Source organism: Calonectris borealis, chromosome 1 (assembly GCF_964195595.1).
Source record: "Calonectris borealis chromosome 1, bCalBor7.hap1.2, whole genome shotgun sequence".
Lineage (NCBI taxonomy): Eukaryota > Metazoa > Chordata > Aves > Procellariiformes > Procellariidae > Calonectris > Calonectris borealis.
In genome coordinates, this window is record NC_134312.1 from 159,352,320 (window position 1) to 159,371,942 (window position 19,623).

General features: G+C 36.6%; 1 protein-coding gene across 2 annotated transcripts in view; it reads left to right on the top strand.

Moving 5' to 3' along the window:
* Window positions 1-19,623, top strand: part of FGF14 (fibroblast growth factor 14) — a 418,914-nt gene that overhangs the window by 315,602 nt on the left and 83,689 nt on the right. The gene's annotated exons all lie outside the window — the stretch shown is intronic.

A 19,623-nucleotide genomic window follows, 5' to 3' on the forward strand; every position in this document is an offset into this window, starting at 1 on the left:
AAGTTTAAGAAAAAATCTTTTGAGTCACAAAGACGACTGCTGGATAAAGTGATTGGAAAGTCCTCAGATTGTTTAAGATATTCCAAACGATTTAATGCTAATCACTCAGTGTGTTGTTGTGAATATAAAAATCCTCAGTTTTGTGTAAATTTAGTGTCTTAACCTCCTTTGAAAGGCAAACAGACTTTAATATGAACAGGCAGTTCTGTCAGGTATTAACAAGGTGGCTTAAAGGATTTCTCATTACTATACTTTTATTGCTGTCTCTGTTGTGCTCTTTCCATTTTTTACGTCACTTAGTTCTTAATTCCCCACTGAATTGTTTTCAATGTCCACTGAAAGGAAATTGGACAGATTAAGTTTCTGATGCCCTGAGGGAAAGTATTCTGTTTGTTTCAAATATACAATTGTCTTGGAAAAGCTAATTAGGAAGAAAAAATGGAACTAATCTTGAATGTCAATGTCAAGACAAAGAGAAAATCCCTCCTCATAAAATGTCTGCTGGAAGCCCCAGCACTATCATCTAAAACATATATTTTCTTCTGTTGAAAATAAAAAAAATCTGTTGCAGGAAAACATGCAATATTTGCTGTCAGAAGGAAGAAAACTAGAAGAAAAAACCTAGAGCTATTAGAGAAAATGCATTGCTGACTTCCCAGTTCCATCACTTCATGTGGGGAGTTCATTTCAGTATGATGGCATGAACAGTACTTTTTTAATGTGTTGGTACAGTTAAGAGTACATTCTTGCCCAGCACTGTTTCTGAAGTGAGTTCTCCGTCCTTCAGAAAGAAATACAAATTTCAGGAAATGTACCAATTTCCTGATGGGTTATTCTGCACAGGGAGGGACCCTACACGAACAAATTCTGGCAGCCACTATGTTTATGTATTATTCTGGAAATGGTCCAAGTTTAAATGAGTGGTGTCATCTGGAGAAGGGAAAGGCATGGAAAGTACAAGGCAAGATAAGAGAGATGACTGGATCCAAACTTTGAATAGATGTGAACCTGACCCTTAGAACATCCTCAGGTCTAACAAGATATTTTTGTCACGCCAGTGGGAATCTGAATTGCTTTGTTCCTATGTCTTCTTTTTGAGCAACACAGTTTACTTAGGTTGTGATCAGTCTCATGGATATAAATAAAAGATTATGTATAAGGAAAAATGTAATCCACATGTTCAATGTTTTGCAGGATTGTGTATTCTTCATTGCCACTAATGGCAAAATTTTTGGATTTGATGACTTCATATATTCCCGTAGTTATTGGCAACTTGTTAAGTACTTCTGAATTTTGTTCTGTGAATGTTATGTTTTGGGTGTATTTCACTTAAAAATTTCTTGGCAGAGTGTCTCAATCTGTCACTTTACCTTGTGTAAGGTAAGGAAATGAGTGTTTTTGGAATGTACTGCTTACGCTTCCTCATGCGGAGAATGAAAGATGAGTGGCCCATTAAGTGACAAGGAGATGTGACACATTAGAAAACTCAGTGGAAGCCTTTATTTTTTTTTATGTCTATACTTTTGTCAAGTTGAAAAGTAGTAATATTTGGTAATCTAATGCAAATTTAGAGGTAGTGATTTCAAAACATCAATGCTGTAATACAGGTTTGGTTTCATATTAATGTATTGAAAACATTGACAATACTTTTTTGTCTTAGCAATTGCCTGTTTTCACCTTAGAGACTAATGCATTTGAAAATAAGAAGACAAAGCATCTCCTCTTCTCCCTGAGGATCAAGATGAAGAAATACTGCGTGTAAAATATTTTAAATACTGTCGTTTGTAGAAAAATATTTTTAACCAATCACTTTCTATTACTGTCTTGTCGGTGGATTTTTTTGACTCTGTCACGGTTGTGTATCTGTTGCACCTGCAGTGCAGAAGCTCTGTATCACACGTCATATATGTTTTTCCCTTGGCTATTCTGGGAAGGATGGGAGAAAAAAGTTTTGCAAGTTTCGTATGCCAACTGTCATCATTGGAAAAAAGTGCCACATAATGGGAATGCTAGTTAAAATTTACATATATTTAGATATACTACCACTTATAAACATTTAAAAAAAAATGGAAGCATGCACTATACACTAAGTAGCATTTATAGTCTAAGTTGAGACCGAAGTCCTGTGTAGTCCTTCTCTGCAGAATATCTCAGTGTCCCTTTTTCTGTTCACGGTATATGAAACCCATAGCTTGTGAGAATATCCTACGTGTTGATGCCTCTCTTCAGAGATTGAAGGCCCCAACACAATTATTTTTATCATAAGCTTCACATGATGTTGACTAGTTAAGCAACAGCACTGACAGGAAAGGTATTATGTGTGATCTTGCTTTCTCTGATGTGAAGTATGTAAGAGGAAAATGAAGGTACAGTGACAGACCAGTTTTACGTATAGATTATCAAATTCAGATTTGCATTGTTTTCTTGCTTTGTTTTTCTAAAAAAAAATCTTTTTTTCAATGGTTATTTGTGTCAGTTTGGGAGTTTCTTGTTTTTTTCTTACTTTGTTCTGCTGTGTTTAAGATGTTTTCAACTAATTCACAGAATTAGAACTAGAAAAAAAGTGCAGAAATATCATAGAAGAGTATTACGGCAGTATTTCTTTCTTAGAACAGAAATAGAAGGACAGCAAATTGTGTAGGAAGTCAGTCTCAAGAGCTTTTCATACCTGTTTTGCCTGCTACAGCGGTTGAGTGTTGTATTCTGTCCTTTGGGGATTGGTCGAGTCAGAGTCCCTAACATACACCATCAAAGCCCTGTCAAATAAAGAAGCAGCAAAATCTTTGGAGTTTGATACGGCTTTGCAGAATTACTGAGAGAAAATACTTTTCCAAAATTATAACCTTATTTTTCAATGCATTTAAAGTAATTACTGTTATACCATGATTCATTATTTCCTATCATATAAAATAGGAGAACAAGAGCCTGTTCATGTTCAGTTTTTCTCCTTGCTTTTTTAAGGGTTAGCCCACTTAACAACTATCCATTAAGCTCACCTTTTTTGAAGTTTTGGTTTATTGCATCCAACTTTATTTCTGTGTGTGTATGTATACCTATACTTATATATGCATATCCATATATATCCACTCATAATTAGGATATTTTTATTTAGTGACAGCTTCCCAATTCTACATGTATGTTTGTGAGCAATGAGAATTATAAAACTGAGTTGAAATTTATTTTAGATGGATTAATGAACTGTGAATAATACAGTATCTATGACTGACTTCATCACTGTGAAAGCTAGTTGGAGAAGCTGGATTTTTCCACCAAGAACCGTCTCAGTTACTAGCAAGATTTTTGATGTAATAGTTATGGACTTTATATGTTAAAGTGCAAAAATATGCCTTACTCCTATCTCACCTTTGGAAAGGGTGGGCAAGATAAGGTTTTATTTCCAGGGTTGAGCCTGTCAAAATCAAAAGGAATGGGACTAGCTCCATGCACTGAAAAAATGAGCACAGCCACAGGGATTCTCCATGGGGAATAGGCATTGCCTGCAGCAGGAAGATGGCAGTGCAGTACATGGCAGAAGCTTTTGTTGGTTTTGATGCTAATTTGGGTCAACTCACTTTGCAAAAAGTTCATTAGTTCAACTTTCAGGGGGGCTGCAGCTTCTTGTTTTGCTTCTAGGATTTTCTGCTATCATAACGGGATGAATTCAGAGGTAAAGCTTATAATATGTTAATCCATTTTATGATTCCTATTTTCCTAAGGTGAGGATATGAGAATCTTCTTGGATTATATCAATGAATTTCTTTCAAGAATTACTTGATGTATCTGGGAGGGTTTGGAAGGGCTACTGTTTGTTTCGGTTTTTTTTTCATCCTAGGAGCAGTTTAGCAGGGTGTTACCAACATTTGGTGGCTACCAGAGTAAAAGAAAAGGGAAAAACTAAAAAGTAGAAAGGAAAAAAATTCCTCACTCTAAAAGACCTTTACCTGCTTGTGTTTTCTTCTTCGTGTTTTTTAACCATCTCTTCTGCCAGTTTTCACTGAGACCTGAGAGGTAGACGAAACCAGAAAGGGAAGAGTACACCTGTGATATTGTCAACAGCAGATATTAAAGTCATAGCAGTCTACCACATGGTTTCTTAGTAAGGCTGATGCTTTAAAAGATGACTGAGCCTGCAGGGCCAGGTCTGAACTGCCTGGTCACCTCTTCCAGTGTGGAGCCTGGCTGGAGCTGTGCGCTGCGGCTCCAGAGCTCCCCTTCTGGGTATGGGGCCATGGGAACCTCACTGGGGGGGTGTAGAGAATAATGAAGAGACATGGCTGCATTTCTGGGAGGTCTTACCAACTTTTTATAAAGTGTTTCAGAATTCAGGACAGCACACCGCTTGCTTTACAGAATAATCTTCTTGTAAGATGCGGGTTGTGTTTGATCTGTCATGGTACGTGGTGTCGAGGGTGTTGGAAGGGTGTTGGTTGGGTAGTGTTTCTGCGGCAGTAAGGTGTCAACCTGTGTCACAGCCTTCATGAATGAGAGAAAACATCAATATCTGTAACTGGGAAGTGTATTTGTTATATCGCTCTGGCAACTCTCACCTGAAAGAAAAACCTTTGACGGTTTCTTCTGACATTTCAGCAGCTTCCAGTGCTGGTATTTCCACCACTTCTTTAAGCCCACATAATTGACCTGTCTGAGGAGAAAAAAATTCAGCCTCAAGGAAGAAGATAGGAGCACAGACAGTAGTACAGCCTGCAAAAGAGTGAGAACTGAAGTAATCCATATTTCTAGTATCTATATCAAAGTCAAATGAAAAATAAGTTTCTGGTACCTTTTCATAGAGCCTCTCTCTGTGCTTTGGAATAACAACACTTAACGTGTGCAGTACTTTGAAGGTTCAAAGGTGCATAAAACCTTATAATAAACAGAACAGAAGTTTAAAGTAGGCAAAACCAAAGAGGAAATGCCATGTTTTAAAATTCATATTTTTTTACAAGAATAATCAAAAAGAGGTTAATGTGACATCAAGGCAGATTTTTCTGTTGATTTTATGTTGTCAAAGTATAACAGTGGTTGACCTAGGTTTTGGCAGAAATTGTTCCCCATCTTCCAAGGTACTGTAGAAATAATTAGGAATATATCTGTTTAGGGAGAAGTGGACAAATATGATCTTGCTCTATGATTTTAAAGAGGTAGGCTTTTGTTCTAGTAGTCAGAAGTATACTGAATAATAGCATAGGGTAAATCTTGTTGCTCTTGAGGTATCTGTGGTTTTGTGAATGTAAGCACATCAGAGTGGAGTGGCTCTTTTAATAATATTGTGATCAATAGGAAACATGATTTTCTTTCTTATGTCAGACTTATGCTTTAGGGTCTCAACCTGCTCCCACGCTTTTATCTCCCAGCACAGACTTCACTAAGACAGGGATGAGGAACTTAGTTCCCTTGTCATTGTCTGTGTCTTGGAACTACTCTGGCATACTTTGGAGAGAAGAAAACAGGTGAATTTATTTATGTGAAAATCACAGTTTCTGATATAGGCTTTTGAAAACTAGTTACGTTGACAGTGGTATTTTTAAGAGTGTAAACGCATAGACCTTATGCAGGTTCCATCAACTAATTTTAAGGGTTTACCACTAAAGTGCTTTCTTGTGTATTAATACCTTCTTTGCATAGCTTGTTATCTTTTATTCAATTTGGTATCAGTTGGAAGATGACCTATATTTGCTTCATATAACAAAAGTTTGTTTGAGAGAGGAGTAAATAGCATGTTTGGGGGCTGTGCTCCTCTCTAAGTTGGGCTGCATTGCTCAAAAGGTAAACAAGTTCAGCATGTTCCAGAAGCAGTTGAAATACACTGACAGGGAGGAGGAAAACATCTGCATGGTGTATGCTTATTTATATCTGTGTTGGGAGGTAGATAATTTGTCTCTCAAGTTGCCTGCCAAAAATACAGAAAATTGCTAATGTATTTATTTATTCTATGGTGGCACTTAAGGAACAACTGATAACATAGCCCTGCTGTATTGTACAAAATAGTGCCAGATGTCCCTGCTACAGAGTATAGTAGAAAAGGGGTACAAAATACATACTAAGTCCGTAACTTTTTTCAGTGGGTTAGGTTTTCAGTACATTTTTTGATTGAATGTGCTGAAGCCAGTGTTTTCACACACAAGATAAGGGAAAAAGGAGGCATGCACAGACACATGAGAGTTTGATAGGGCAGGAGAGAAGTGAGAAGAAAAGAGGTGAATGGAATGAGGCTGACATGAGGAGACTCTGATAAGCAGGGATTTAAGCAAGTGGAGAAATAGCGCAGTTGAGCAGAATAGAATTGTAGAAAACCCTATGATGATATCATCATTGTAGAAATGTTTATGATGATATCACCATTGTTTGAGTCTGATGCTTGCGTTTGTTACCACCTCTCTGAGCCTTTCACACGCAGAAATGGCCGCTATTTGAACTACAGTTCATAAACAAAACTAGTTAAAGAAATATGCTACTTTGAATATACAGAAAGGTAATTAGTACTATAAAGATGCAGTATTTTAGTGTGGCTTCTTCATCTGTGACAGCTGTTTCACCCTCCTACCGTTTAAATGCTATAACAGAACTTGACTCAAAACTTGCAGTGATGTTTCTTGCCATTTAAACCAAATATGTGTGTCCTGTTTGGTTCATTAATGTCCACAGTATCCTTAACAGGACTTTGTTAAAAGTTTTTATCTATAAGAAACACTTTCATATTTGCTTAAAATATTTATTTGCCTTTCCCACATTTATCTCTCATATGCACATGCAAAAAATCTCTTGATATACGTGTTCTTTTTCCTTAACATTACAGAAATGTACATAAATGCATCAAGGTAAAAAAGTTGCTCTTCCAAACTTCTTGTCAAAGCATGGAAGATCACAGAGTCAGCAGCTGCAGTTGGATATTTTTCAACTAATAATTGTATGACAAGGAATAGGTAGGAATGCTAAAATGAGGTAATCTAATCTCATGCTTCAGGAAGTAAGATGATTGTCACAGGGATCAAAAGGAATGCTTTCCTCAATATATGGCATCGCTTACTGTAGGTGCGCTGAAGGAGGTTAGCCTCTGAACTATTGTGCAATGGTCACAGCCAAAGGCTGAGCACAGGCTTGATGGACCAGCAGCTTAATCTAGTCTGTCAGGTTTCTGCTTCTGGCAATTCTGTCTCTCATGGTAACCTCCCTGGATTTTTGGCCAGTGTTTGTTTTGTTGCATAAATACAACTACACTTTTCTGGATGTTTCTTTATTCTCACTTTGTTGTTCTTAGACATTTGGGGTTGTTTGTAATCCTAAATGTTGAATGCTGTCTCACTGTGTATTGTAGAGTCTTCCAATACCCCTCTTGTCTTCTGTTCTTTTACTTCCCTGGTAATTGTCACTGCACAAGCAAAAGAATCATGTTTGAAATTTCTAGTTTTCTATTAATTACTATTTAACCTTACTCATTCATTGCATCAACGTATGAAAAGTAGCTACCAAAGATTTAAAATCTCTCACATTTTAGACAATTATCAAAAACATGTTTCCAAAACAAAACCCTACTACTTCTTTCCATTATTGGTTAATGAATATTCAAAATATTGAAGACAATTGTAGATGGATTTTATGGTAAGTTTAAATCCCTTTCATAAGAAATTTGGTTCTTATGATGTAAAGAAGACTTCTCACTGCATCTTCAAGATTTCCAGGTAAGAAACAAAAATTTCTGTAGCATAACAACAATTAGACACATATGGTGTTGTCTATCACTGCTGTAGCTCCATAGTTAATGCACCTTCTGTTATTAAGGGCTATTTCCAAAACATATATGATTAGATACCAAGATAGATGAACAGAAATGAACTATGAGCTTTTAAATATAAAGTCTATTTTCAAAAGAAATTTCTGGTGGGCTGAAGAATGGCTTTAGTCAGGCAAAAATGTGCTTTCATTATGCAAGAAAAGTTCAGTATTATCTTGCAGAAATGAAATAGTCAAATGCATATTTTGTTAATTTTTAATAATTTCTCTAAAACTTTTAACTAACTGGATCAGAATATTCAATTTATATCCCATACTATTAACATAAAATAGGAAAGTGTTGTATTTACCAATGTAGTTAAAGAAAATCATGCAAGCATCCTATAGCATCAGGGAGCTTGGTAAGGCACCCTACATATCCTATAATAAGATGATGTGGGCTCAAGTATGTGAGTATTAATTTATCATTGTACCTTTGCAACACAATTCTGTATAATGTGGTCCTTAATATTGAGCTGCAAAAGAAGAATGGTATATTTAACATGTTATTGTAGTGTGCAACCCTACACAATAGGGCTTTGTATAAAAGATATGTTTCTGTAAATACCAAACGTTGAAAAAAGCCACAGCAGTCTTCACCACTGTTGTAAAATGACAGCATTGTTTTCAGTGCAATAGCCATAAATGTCTTCTGTATTAGTGTTATATATGTTAATGACTGATTATACATAATATCCATTACATTTTTGGAACAATCATAGAATCATAGAATAGTTTGGGTTGGAAGGGACCTTTAAAGGTCATCTAGTCCAACCTCCCTGCTGTGGGCAGGGACATCTTCAACTAGAACAGGTTGCTCAGAGCTGCCCTGAATGTTTCCAGGGATGGGGCATCTACCACCTTTCTGGGCAACCTGTTCCAGTGTTTCACCACCTTCATTTTAAAAAATTTCTTCCTTATATCTAGTCTAAATCTACCCTCTTTCAATTTAAAACCATTCCCCCTTGTCCTGTCGCAACAGGCCCTGCTAAAAAGTTTTTCACCATCTTTCTTATAATGCCCCTTTAAGTACTGAAAGGCCGCAGTAAGGTCTCCCCAAAGCCTTCTCTTCTCCAGGCTGAACAACCCCAACTCTCTCAGCCTTTCTTCACAGGAGAGGTGTTCCACCTCCCTGATCATTTCTGTGGCCCTCCTCTGGACCCACTCCAACAGGTCCATGTCTTTCTTGTGCTGAGGGCTCCAGAGCTGGACTCCAGGTGGGGTCTCATCAGAGCAGAGGAGAGGGGCAGAGTCACCTCCCTCGACCTGCTGGCCACGCTGCTTTTGATGCAGCCCAGGATACGGTTGGCCTTCTGGGCTGCGAGCGCACATTGCAGGCTCATGTCCAGCTTTTCATCCACCAGTACCCCCAAGTCCTTCTCGGCAGGGCTGCTCTCAATCCCCTCATCCCCCAGCCTGTAAACAAAACAGGTTTCGTATTATTCTTCTTTTTTTTTTTGTCTTGTTTTACCTTGCTATTATACACATTTATTTTCTTGTTGCAGCATATTCATGTTTTCACTTGAATGGGCAAGTGTGTAGCTAAGGTTAGTGAATGATGATCAGTGATAAATTTATATCCCCTGTAATCTTCCCATATGCCAAGTGCCCCTGTGGAAAAATTTGGGATATTTCAGTTTCTTCCTCCTTGGTGAGGCAGCTTTAGCTGTGGGCTGGATCCTGCATGGAAACTTGACCATCTGGGCAGGCCCATAGAAATGCTGATTCTGCATGTCCTGACTAATGACTCCTTACCCTGGCCTCTTGCTTGTTGGCAGAGCCTATTAATCTGGGAGCTGCCCTGGAGTGTTCATGGCCCCCTGTCTTATCTGTGCGTGCTGGGGGGGGACGGGGGCTGCTTCCACCAGCTTTCCCCTGTTGGATTTTCTGTGGCCATGACTAGATACGGTGTGCGTCTTTGCAGAGCTGTGGCAGTCTGTGGGTGAATACGTCCACATAAACGACTGGGATCATCTCTGAAGCCTTCTCATTCCGTGGGGCTAAACATCTCTGAAAGAATAACTCGAGACCACTTTTTTTTCCCTTTAGCTAAATTTGTAGTTAACTATTTGCTGATTAGAGTTCACTTACGACATAAATGAATGCATTAGGACTGATTTTTAGGTGTCTATACAAAACTGGCTAGGAAAGCAAGCATCCAGTAACTTCTTGTACGTAGTTGTAGCAAACATCAACTCTTCATCTCCTTGGTTTCTCATATCAAATTCCTCAATCCTCCACTTTCTCTGCTGGTAACTTTCCCTAACAGTGATCAGAGCAGAGTATCTCCATGGATAGTCCATGATCATATGTGCTCATTTAGACAAGTATCATAGACCTTACAACCTAATTTTGACATTTTCCTTTGCAGAGTGTGACTTTCTACTGCCTTCTCATCTTTCCCTCATTTGGGGCACTATTCAGTCACCAGTGAGGCAGTTTTAGGTGGAGACAGGCAGTTACAGACCTCCAGAGGAATTCTGATCTCATTCCAGATGAATAAGGTTCATCTGTCTTGTTACTTGACAAAGCGCTAGCTGTGGCGTGGCATCAGAACAACACCTAGCAATGGTGGGGCCTTTTCTGCCCGTAGCTTAGTGTAATCGCGTGGATTTTTAATCAAATAAAAGTTCCAGTTTCAAATTTGTGAGATACTGTCTGGATATCAGAGGGCTCCGAAATTCTCGGAAGTACCAAGTGTTGGCCTAATTCTGATGCTAATTACAGTTGCTGATCTCATAGGTAGCAGGGTTGGCATAACTGAGCACTTTCAAAAATCCCTCTTGCAAGGGTTAAACTGGCAAGGTTTATTGTGCAATGTTTATTCAACATATTCTATTCACTGTCAGATAAGAAGCTCTCTTGACTGATTCCTGTTGACTTGACATGGATTCTTGTTTTTTGGCAGAATACAAATACAGCCTTGGGGACATACTGTCTCTCCCTGAGGATGTCTCAAAAGGAATCATAAATCTGTAGAAAATCAGCAGTCAAACCTAAAAGTGTTGCAGTAAGGGTGAGTAGACGACTCACCCTTGTTTGAATTCTGTTGTGACTGTTATCTACATTCTGTTCTCCTGATATATTTGTCACAAACCGTTTTGTAATAAAAAGTGACATCATGCCACTACCTGGCAAAACGTGAACCCCTGGACTTAATATGCAGGATTTGCAGGAAAACCCTGTACTTTGAGTAAGTGAAACAAAAAGCTGAAGACTTAATTCCTTCTGTGCACCTGTGGATTTCTTTTTCCAACAGCACATGATGTTGCGGATAGCTGTGGCTTATTAACAGGTTGATAAAATTTTTTAGCATTGCCAGACATTTACATTATATTACTTAATCTTTAGTGTGATTGCAGCTGCAAAGCTGAAAACAAAGTGTTTCAACATGAAAATGAAATACCAGTACTTTGCGGCTCCGCAGATGTACACAGTTAAAGACCTAGAGTTTTCCACAAAAGAGATGTGATTGCCTAATTCACCATGGAATTGTTTACTTATAGCAGAATTGCCCAGAGGCTGGTGAATTTTAAAAAGACCGAGAAAGGGTTTTATACCACAGGCACAAAACAAAATATAGGCAACATTTCAAAAGCATAATATGTTCTCTTTTTTATGTCCCTCTTGGCCAGCGTCTGACTTCCATGTTGTGACTGATGTCCCCTAAGCAGTTATAGCCTGTCATGTTGCCATTCAGGCTACAGGCCAAAACTTAGCCAAGTCCAGATCATCAGGAAAGAGAAAAATACTATGAAAAGATCTACTCCTAAAAGTAGCTTAGAAGATGTTAAGAATAGCTAGAAGTATAAGATTTATTTTACCTATCTGCCAAGTACTGCTACTATTTCTCCCACCAGTGTTTTACATTATTGGATGAGTATGGCTTTATTTAAAAAAACTAAGGGTTTCATTTTTATAAAACTTTCATTAAAAAGTAGACCTGCCTGTGATTAACCACATTCCGCAATCCTTGTTGGTATTTTTTTCTTTATTCTAGAATGTGTTTGGATGTTCCCTGCCAAGGGAAGAACAAGGGGCATGTTACTGCGATAATGTGAGAATAGACTGGTCAGACAAAAAAGTGAAGTGTAATTAATCAAGAATAATCTGGAAGCACTATCTCTGTAAATTATAGATGTTCTCAGGGAGTTACGAACTGAAAAATGTATTCTCTCAGAACTCAGTCACAGTTGTAATTTCATACTTTCACAAGAATTACTTTTCTTTTTATAATGGCATAGAATAATTTTTAGATTTGGTAGGAATTTTTCCATTCGTTCCAGTGGAATCTGGAGCAATTATGCTATACTTCAGTAGGTACCAAAAGGATTTGGATAAGCGTAAGCATCATTCTCATTCTTGAGAGTTCAAGCTTCTTCTTGAACAAAGTATAGCAGGGAGAATCCCTCTGTTTAATTCAACATCTGAATGCTGCCAGTAAAAAGTATGTTTAATTTCAACCTGCATACCTTGTGCTTCTTTTTCCCCCTCTGTTTTCTGGACAACTTCTTTTAAGGCTTAGGGTAAGGTAGCAAGAGGCAGCATTTAATATTCTTTTTCAACACTTATGTTGTTCATGAGGGGGACTGAGCTGACTACTTTCTTCTTGACATTTGAAGATCAGGAGTGTGCCCTTGTCTCTTCATTTTCAAGTATTTATTGGCACCAGCAGCAAAGGAGATGAAGGAATCGGCCTTTCAGGCATTGGAAGTGACAACTTCAGAAGCGTCAGCTGAGGCAATTCTATCACCCATTTAGCATTCATTTGAGCATTGAAGGTGGCTGAAGAACAGCCTTTGAAAACAGGATAAGAGATAAAATTGGTATTTCCCCTTAATACTTACAGAAATTTCACTGCATCTTTGACAGCTGACAGCATCCTGCCCTGTGCTATCCTACTCAGAACTGTGAAAGCCACTTTTCTTCAATTGACATGATTAGAGTAGAAGATAGATCAGTTGATTTTTGATTTTCAAAGATTATTGTATGGAGGTGACTGCTCTATAGATGGCATGTGAGGAATAGTGAGATAGTGTCTAAACTACTGTGTCCGACTCACAGCTTTGGATGTATAAATATGGCATTGAGAAAAACGGAGGCAGAAGAAAGGATTAGGATTAGATGATTGACAGGTAGATCATAGTAGGTTCACTTCAAACTCTGCCAATCATGTGAAAATAGTCTCACTAGTAAATTTTGCCTGAAACGACTCAAGGTAAAAATAGCCTCACCTGAAATTGTTGGAATTACCCTGATGGGAAATGTGGGGGCACTGGCCATGTCAGATGCAGACAAAGATACAAAGATCAGATGCAGAAGATACAAAGTTCACACAAAATGTCCTTTTATTCTGGCAGATCTGGCAGATTTTGTTAGCTGTGAAGAGGCATGTTCAGTTTCATTCATCTGTAGATACACCAAACTCAGAAATAGAGCATGGAGTTCTGCAGTCCTGATCTTAAAAATAAATACACTATAACCTTGTTATCCTCATGACTTCAGCAGACATATTTTTGTGTGAGCCTCCAGTGATAGAAGTTTCTTGGACAGATTTGTGGAATGAAACATTAGTCACGGAAATGTGAAGAAAATGTTGATGGGTTGTTTAACTGAAAAGTCACAAAAGAAGCCCACAGTTACACAAAAGTGAGTGTAGAAATCCTACAGTTACACAAAAGTGTGTGCAACTGTAAACTATGATATTACTGAATAAAGGAATGATACTTTGTGATACTGTAGCTGTTCATGACACCAATTCCTGAGTGTTAATGGGAGCAGAGGAAAGTTGATTGTGCTCAAATGTCACCTGAGTCAGCAAAAGAAGTGGTTTTTAAAACATCTCATTGGACTTAATACAAGGTAAAATGAAAGACATTACTTATCCTCATAAATATTGTCTGTTGTCTACATTAAAGGAATTTAACCAGAGTATTGCAAATGCTAGCAAATCTTGTTGCTTAGTTAACGGTTTTGCAGGGCAAAAATTAAAAATGAAAACTTGTGAAAATGAAAATATTTTTATTTAAGATATTAACTAAAATTAAAAATATTTTGAAAGAGATACTTTGAAATTATCCAGGTAAAAAGTTTACTTTATTTCCAGAAATAATTACTCAACAAAATTTTCAAGATCTTGAATTATGTGCTTATTTAGGCTTGGGGAGAATGCTGGAATCTTCCTGGAATCTTTAGTCAAAATTCTAGAAAATCACAAGAAAATAACAACATAAATACAAACTCATTTAATAATGCTCCTATTGCTTGTATTTGTAAAGGGGTTTTAGTATATATCCCCCCCACATGAATAAAAGTAGTGTAAATGATACATAAAGATGTAATTTAATCACAGACATCGAAGTAAAAAAAACAAAACAAAACAAAACAAAACACAAAACTATTTTGAGTTTAGAATAGTTGAACCTATTCTCTGTTAACACAGCCTGAATAGTCCAAATTATTATCCAGTTTTACAAGAACTGAACCTGTGTATTTTGCAGATTCAGAGTATTTCTTTTGTGCTTCTATCAATAAAAGGAAAGTGTTGATAATCAAATCAGGAAACCTTGCATTCAAAGATATGTAACAGTAACTTTATAAAAAATCAGAGAAAATTAGACAATTGTTTTGCCTTCTTAGTTATTACCATCTGTTGGTAATTTCTAATCAGACTGGGTGGTATTTTTGTAAAAGAAAAGGGCTTCAAGAGTTCAGTAAATATGTTTGTGCATCTGTGATGTTTTTTTCTCCAAAAAGATGAAACAACCTTTTTTCTTCACGTTGTTCCATTGGGCAAAGCAACAAATAGTGAAAAATGCCCACATCTATTTTCTTTCTTTTTTGTCAAGTCCTATTCGTTAAAGTAGTGCTGTACTCTTTACCTCTGGATGGAAGAAGGAATTTTCTTTGGCTTTTCATAGCCTGCTGCTTTTTCTAAAGGTTTCCAACCCAATTCCCCTCACTGGTAGACAGCAGGGGGTTCTCTAGCTCGTGCTTAAGATTGTTAGTAGTATCTTTCAGTTAATGTCAAATTGATAGCGCTCTGTGATTGGAGTGACCTGGAAAGCAAGCTCTGCTGGATAAGCCCTTATTAAGGTGACATATTGTTCTTTTATTCTGAAGTAAATATCTACTTCCAATTGTAGAAACCCCATCACATATATAAATAAAAAGAGTAATTTGTTTATTGTACAGTATGAATAGGTAAAACAAGTAAACATAAAAATAAGCAAACATTTTCTTTAATGTATTTTTCTTTGCCACATGCATTCTAAACATCGGTGTTGAAAGATTGACAGGAAGCAGGTTTTTCTAGGACAGGTTGTTAAAATGATAATCTTGTATTATGCTAATAAAAGAATACACTGAGGATTTCTCACACACATCAGCAGTTTCATACTTTTGGGTAGCCTCAGTGAGGGGGGAACTCTGCTGCTTCCATGAAAACAGCTTTGTGAAACCAGAGCCTAAGTGCCAACAAATACCCGTAATATGGTGACAGAAAGTTCTATTTTGTTAACGGCTTCCCCCTGGGGACCCCAAAGAGCTGGATATACAGGAATGAATGTAGCTTTGAAACTCCCATGTGTGCTGAGCAAGAATACCAGTAAGCATTCTTGTCTTCTTTAAGAAAATAAAATAAAAAAAATTTAGGAAGCTGTTTAATTTAGAAGAGTTTAATTGACCATGGTAACAGAAGTATATGTCAAGTGTTAAGTATATAGCAAAGATTTGAGATATGTGAATGTGTAACAGTAGAAGCTAGTCTGCACAGAGCCCCTAGTTCTTTCTCTGGACTGTTTTTAAGCTGGGCTCTGACAGCGTTAGAAAGCAGGTACCTGAATTTCTCATTGTTTTCTTGAGTTTAAAAGTCATAATAAATTCATCATAGCACCATAGCGTGTGGTTTGAATGTAGTCACAAAGCCGTCTGTCACCTGGAAAACCTCTACTAAAATGATTGACCTAGATTCAAATGATTTGAGATAACTTTACAGTAGAATGAATTTAACAAAACTTTGAAATTCTTTTTGCAGCAAGCCTGTATGTAGATTGCAGTGTGGAATATCCTAATTTCTGCCACTAAAACGTGGCAAAATTGCATTGTTCATCCACATGCTGTCTCCAGAAATGTCTCTTAAGTAGATTCTGTAAAATTCCCGTCCCTCTATCATTTTAACAAAATGATGAACACAGTGGCAAAACAGTGAGAAAACAAGTATGGTTTTTTTTTCATACAGTTTGTTTGCCATGGGCTAAAACCTCATGTTCAAAGTAGCTGTCTAAAATGAGCTTTTTTGCTGCTCTTTTTTTTTCTATTTCTGGTTACTGTTTCTTACCTCAAGTCTGTTTTGTTAGCTAACTAGATTACCAGAATACTGGTACTAAAATGTAGTTTCTCCCAGGGGAATTTTATATAGAGCTACACAGATAAAACTTTACTTTCACAACCTAATCTGGCTAGTTTGGTCCTGACAGTGGAAATCTCCTAGCTGTGCTACAGTAAGACAAAGCTGCAGTACCAGGAACCAAGCTACAACTTCTGGTATGTTTTACTGCTTCTTGGAAAAGTTTTGCTAAATATGGCTCTGTTGCCTTCTAGATTTAACTTCTGCAGTGGAGAGTAGTAAAAGAAAAGTAATATTGATCAGATTAAACATAAATAATCATTTCAGATGTCACACTGAGCATATAAATCAAACAATCCATAATTATTTCAAAATCCCATAGTTTAAAAATATAAAATCCATGTTTATTGGGTAACAATTAAGTGAAATGCAATGAAATTATAAGCACTGCAGGCCATGATCCTGTTAATGTTGCTATTAGATTGGGCCTCTACTTCTTAATAACATCATAGGTGATTTGAAATGCAAATATCACTTAGAAAAACAGCTATACTTTTATACAGCCCTCTCTACGTAATTAAATGATATCACTTGTAAAGTTTTTATGCATGAAAGGAGTTATGTCAATAAAATTGGAAAAGGTTCTTTCTTTTTGATGAGATGTACTTAGTAGTTTCTCTTTCATCTTAAAAGCACTGTAATAATGAAAGATCTTAGGTTGAAACTGAAGGTATTCCTTTGTTTCCACCTGTACAATAAAGCTAATATGACAAATAAAATTGTCATCTAAAGCTAGTTGTTAGCATGACATCTCAAGAGACATGTCGTCTCACTTGTCAGAGCTTAATACAGCTCCTTGAATGCTTTTCCTAAGTGTAGCTCACCACGTATAGTGTATTATATGATTGCATTTACTTTGGGCTTAAAGAATGTTTTTCAACATTGTTTACTTGAAGCCGCGTATAATCTGTTTGGGTTATTTTTCCCGCTTTCTGTATTTTCAAATGCTGTATGCCAGGGAATATAATACATGAAAATATATTTTGCACCTCTTGCCGCTTTCACTTCGAGTACCAGCTTCAGATGTTTTGTGGAATGTATGTTGAAAATTAGTGGTCTAGAAGACAGGATGAACATTTGTCCTAAAAATGGCCTGCTAGTACTAAGAAATTCAAAGACAAGTTATGTCTTTTGCCAAAAAACCTAAACTAATCTTCAAAGAGTATTATAGGACCTTATTATCTGTGTGTTTTCTTTTTTCTTCCCTACCTTGTTTAAGAAATTGCTAAAAAGGTAATGAAACATCAGAAACGTCACCTACATTTGTCAGAAAAAATCAACATTAGAGCCTAATTAACAGCACCCTTTATTGTGAAGAAAACATGGGGATAAAGCCACCCTGCAGCATTACTGCAGTTAAAATTACAGGTGCTTAGTGCAATGGAGTATTAGGCTGCAAAGAGTATGCCTGAGGGGGTCAAAATCGGTGAGTATTATGCAAGTAGCTTATGCAAAACCCAGCTACAAATTATTTTCCAAGAAAAGTGCATGCGTAACAGATTCTAGCATCCATTTTTCTATTTTTGTTCATTAAGACTGCTGCTTCCTTTCCTGAAGGATATGGAGGGTACATGAAGGGTGGCTATACTTTTCATTCTGTGTAACCCTAAAAATGGCAGAGCCAAAAATAAATACATCCTTCTGTAATAGAATTAGCTAAATGTATATACATGGAGCTAGCAAACTCTTAAGCAAAGGTATTTTGATAAGTTTTTCCCCTTTTCCATTATGTATAATCATTTGCATTGCTGTTCAAAGGAAGACTTTTATATCAGTTGTCGGGGAAAAAAGACTTTTCAAAGGGAATACATCAAGATATACTGTACCAGTATATTGTAGCCAGTAGTACATAGCATGATGCTGGCTACCTTAATATAAAAAATTACTGTAATAACAATTTCCAGTTAACTTGGAAATGTAAGATAGTAATGTGAATGCAGTTTTCTAATGCCCATCTCTGAGTGGCTCAACAGGACAATTACCAGGAGGAGGTAGGAATCAGACAAGTGCACCTGAAACCCCAAATATATGAAATAGAAATTGCTGCAGAGATTGTTTTGAAATGAGAAAGACCCACATGAGTGAAAGGATACTGAATCAAAACTGTTACTGGAGGTAAATTATGTGAAAACCTGTGAATAAATATATCATACTCTCTACTGTTAAGCTCTGAAAGGTAATTTGTGATTTTAAACTCCAGAATAGAGGTTTATTATGTAAACTTGAATGCTCTCTATAGTATAAATAGAAGCCTTATTAATATGCAATGAAGCTTTTCCTTTGTTTCTCCCTTCCTCTTTAGATACTGTTACTATGACTTATTACATTCAGGAAGCTGTGTTACTTCTCCATTACCGAGAAGACAAAAGATTTTGGGAGGACCTTTTGTTGATTGGAGGTTTTGGAATTTATGGTTTTGTGATTTTGTTCTACTGTTTGGGGTTTTTTTACATGGGAAAATGTGATATTTGGTCTCCCATTGGTCCTTCGCTACGAATTAAGTGGTACTTTGCCACAATATTAATCATCTGCGTTATTCATGTTTGTTTCCTGTCTGCTGTCGATTCTTCTAACTTGGTTAGAATGTGCTTTTTATCTCAAAAACGTGTGTATAACTTACCTTATATCCTTAAAGAATAATTCTCTTGCGTTAATTAAAAAGTGATTAAGTAGAAGATAAGTAATTCTTAAAGATTAGTATAACTACAAATACATAAGTTTTGAAGACTTGAAACCTCTTTTACGTTGTGTTTCTTTCTTAAGCGTGCTTCTAGCTTAACCTTCTTTTATGTAGAAATGAAATCAGTCAAATAATAAAATATTTTTTAAGGCAAATCCTGTGAGAAAAGTTTCCTTATATATTCATGGTGTTTGAAGGTCTGCTTCAGAGCATTAAAAAAACAGTAGAATATTTTAAGAATTTCTGGTAACATAAAGTTTGGGTTCATTTCTATTAGTACTTCCATTTTAATGTTACACATGCTAATAAAGTAAGTAAGGAACTTTATTATTTTTTAATTATGACACAGGGTGAGACAGGAAAATTCCAAAGAATAGGATTTTTTCTTTAATTTTTTTCATCACAAACACCTCTTAAAAAAGATGTCAGTATTAACTACAGTGCATGTTTCTCATTTAAAAGTGCAGTTATTTACAAGTTAAAAGTTATATGTTAAGTAGAAAGAAACAAGTGTTTTCAAACAGTATAGAAGATTTTTTTTTAGGCGGGAGTAACGTTTACAATACAAGTTAATCTTCCACAAGCTTTGTTAATTCAGTGACTGTTTATTGATCATATAACACATGTGGTAGAGCATATTATCCTCCCCTGGAGTGAAAGCTGCGATTGCTGATAGTAATACCATATGCCTGTCATTGGTACTGTAGTCCTTCTGCTTTCCTTCCCTCCTCCTCTACTCCTTGTCCAAACCAATTGTTGCCATTTG